Here is a 3,388-nt window from a genome sequence, read left to right as displayed (position 1 = left end):
TCACCACTACCTAATGGTAAAAATATTCCTTGCCTTAGCAAGATTTGCTATATAAACAATTTTAAACAATATTTTATTTTCCTTGGCATAGGTGGAAAAGGCAGAATATTAAAATAATCTTTGCTTTTGCTTCTAACAGCAGAACTGAGCAGCCATAGCAATGCCTTGTGGAAGTCATTCCTCTCGGGTTTGCAGAGCTTTGTGCCTATTTCTTCCTGTCATTTGTCAGCCATCAACACTGTAAGGGTTTTAAATCCTCCTCAGTGAGCCTGTTCTTTTGTGAAAGCTATACCTGAGTCTGCATTAACAAATTCTGTAATTGCCAGGAACTCCTCCCTTGTTCTGCCCTTATGTTTTCAGAGGGATTACAAGCATTTCATTTGAAGATTACCACAGGACGTGGTCTAGAATCTCTACATCAAAAGCAAGAGAGCGTTTTGTACGTTGGTGTAAGATGATAGGGCTGTTGTAAGAACATGAACATAATGGATTTGATGCTGTCCTCGTGCCAGGTTTATCCTGGTGTAACAATTCTGATGGGATGTGGGCTGTTTTTGCAAACCGCAGACCTCGGGTGTCTAAAACTTGCAGTCTTATGTGCTGCTGTGAGCTCATGTATGCCCTATATGCTGCTGTGAGCTCATGTATGCCCTAGGACAGTCCTGTAAGTCCCAGTTTGATCCGGACACCATCAAACTGAGCAGTCTTTGATTGCAGGTATTAAATATCGTGAGGTGAGGAGATGTGTGTGCGTGTGTCAGCTATGGTCTTTATGGAGACTAACATTCTGCTGCTGGATTTTGCTGGAAGCCAGGTAATTGGTAATGATTTACAAAGCTTTTACGTGGGCTTACTATTAATCTGGGGATGCGGCATGAGCGTGTTTTATTAGTCATTGTTGTGCTGTATGGAAAACAAACAGCAGGCAATTCCCGTTTGGGGTTTTCCTCCTGCCAAGCAACTCTGTGCTAATTCTGGACTGCGCTCTGAAGACAACTCTAGCTGGTTATGCAGGAGGCTGGAGGTGGTGGGGAGGGAGGAAGCCAAGCAACACAACCAAAGGAAAAGCCTCCAGCTGCGCTATTGCTGCCAGCTCAGGTAGCTGCGAGGTGCTGAATTCCCTGTGTTGGTCCAGGCAAACTGCTGGCAGAAGAAATGGGGTCTCAGGCAGCATACCAACGTGGAATTCCAGGAGAGGGAGCACATCATTCTTCTCTTTCCTTTGCTCCCACACACTTGTGCAGAGCCCACGCTTTGAAGAGTTCTGTTAAGTGTGAGACCTGTGGAGATGGTCTGAGCTGTTCTGGAAGCACAAATCCTGAAGGGCTCGAGGAGGGGACACCATTCTGAACAAAGGCAGCTGCCCTTCCTGTCATCCTCTGGTGGCCTGAAATGTGGTAGAGATGCACTTACATGGAGAGGCATCTGAGCTAGGAAGTGCAGAGAGCTGTGGTCTATGCAGAGCAAATGCAAATGCACCTGTGTAAAACTGCTGGCAGCCCAAATAATCCACTTACAGGCAGAGAAGAGTGGCTGTGAGTGTGCTGTACCCCTGTCGGTGTAAGTGGACAAATTCAACCCTATGTCATGCCATAAAGTGTTAAAGTGATTTTGATAGAGTTCCTTTAAATTTGCCACCCATGGATGTGAGATGAGAGGTATGGCATGAGGTCTGTATTTAATGGCAGTGCTCAGCACTAAATTGGCCATGTTCTTGTGGAAATCTGCAGGAAAATCCGTAGTGACTTATAATAAAATTAAATATGTATAGCAAAGTATAATAAAAATCAGATTTTTTTTTTTTATAAGCGCTGCAAATATCAGCAGGATTTGTACAGTGACTGGATTTGGAGAATTTAATGGCTGGTGAGTAATTGTAGTGAAATGTAATTCTCTATAATTATGTCTTTTTAGATTCTGAAGATGTGTGTAGAAATCCTATGGCTGGAAGATTAAAAAAAAATAAATGAGGACAAAGCAGAAGATTGGGATGAGTGTGTGGAAGCTTAAATTGCTGAACATCTACACCAGCTGTCTTGGTGAGTGCAGGGGCAGCATTTGGGTGCATTCACATCTGGCTGATAGTCCCTGCGACACCTGAAGTTACAGCAGTTCTCCCTTGTCTGAACGCCAGGCCCCTGCCCACAAGCTCTGCACCAGGGCCCCCTCACAAGGGATGCTCTCTCCACCAAACACAGCTCTGGTGCCAGAACCAACTCCTGGCTCTAATGGGAGGCTGCACTCTTAGGGTCATTGTAACGTGTGATCAAGGTTCTCACATTCTGCCCGTGACACCGAGTCTGTGGGAAATTGTAAGGAAACTGCAAAGCAGGATGGTGTCTTGTCTCCAGGGAACTAGAGATTTCTTCCTTCTGATTTCTTATGTGGTAACTCTATAACTGCTCAAAAAAAATCCCTTTTCCCTTTGGATCCCATTTGTTTTCAACATCAATTAGAAAGGAAAGTACTGCTTCATCGAGTTTGAAGGACAGTAAATCCTGAATTCAGATGAAGGGGATTTTTTTTCTTTCGCAAGAGGCACCGAGAATATAGGGTTAATTTTCTTTTGACGTGCCTTTCTTGTTTTTATTTCCTTTAACAGAACCCCTTTGTTTCATACATTTGATAATTGTTTCATTATGTAGTGGCACACCATCCTGTGAGACCGCGGGAAAGGCTCCAAATGTCCCTTCGTGTGCACGCAGCTCAGACAACCTGGAGCTGTTTTAGCACGGGGTCTTCACCTGCAATCGGAGTGACTTTTTTTTTCCCCCCCAATAAATCCAGCAGAACTGGAGAGGAAATTGCAAAGGTGAACTTTCTGCTTTGCGAGGATGGGGACAAGCAGCCCGGTGCCACCTGGCGGCAGCAGGTAATGTGCTTGCAGCAGATCGCTTCGTGCCTTTGAACTGCTGGCTCTGATTGATCAAAGGCGGGTCCGAACCTCCCGCTGCAGGTTCAAACACGGGGTTGCCTCTCATTCGGTGTGTTCTTTTTTTTTTTTTTCCTTTCTTTTTTTTCCCTCAATTGCAACCAGCTCACAAAACATGCTTGTTTTCTAAAAGCTCGCAGTCTATTCTTAACTCCTGGCATGGGATGAGAGAGGAAAGAGGCCAAAATTTGCTGACAAAAGTGCGGGAGGAGAAATCTTAATTTCAGTTATATAACGAGGTAAATGTTCCTACTTAAATATGTTTTCTTCGTAAAATTGGATCTCTAATTTCAATTACTTCTATAAAAGAGATTTGAAATATGGCTTGGTTTTGTGTCATGTGCTCTTTGCGTTACTGCGAGCAGTTGTTGAGTTCTTACATGTTCATTAATTACAGTGGCACTAAGGCAAATCCTACTTCATTAAATTGGTGCAGGCCTTCAGGGACGGGCGATT

At 44.2% G+C, this 3,388-nt stretch overlaps 1 long non-coding RNA gene across 1 annotated transcript; it reads left to right on the top strand.

Moving 5' to 3' along the window:
- Positions 1–746: 746 nt before the first annotated feature.
- On the top strand, positions 747–2,962 carry LOC128072784 (uncharacterized). Its single transcript, XR_008202437.1, has 3 exons — positions 747–814; positions 1,915–2,039; positions 2,791–2,962. It is a non-coding gene; the product is annotated as an uncharacterized LOC128072784 (long non-coding RNA).
- The last annotated feature ends 426 nt before the right edge of the window (positions 2,963–3,388 follow it).

This window comes from Tympanuchus pallidicinctus, unplaced genomic scaffold (assembly GCF_026119805.1).
Source record: "Tympanuchus pallidicinctus isolate F22 unplaced genomic scaffold, pur_lepc_1.0 scaffold7, whole genome shotgun sequence".
NCBI classification, from domain to species: domain Eukaryota; kingdom Metazoa; phylum Chordata; class Aves; order Galliformes; family Phasianidae; genus Tympanuchus; species Tympanuchus pallidicinctus.
This window is presented reverse-complemented; position numbering and strand designations above follow the sequence as displayed.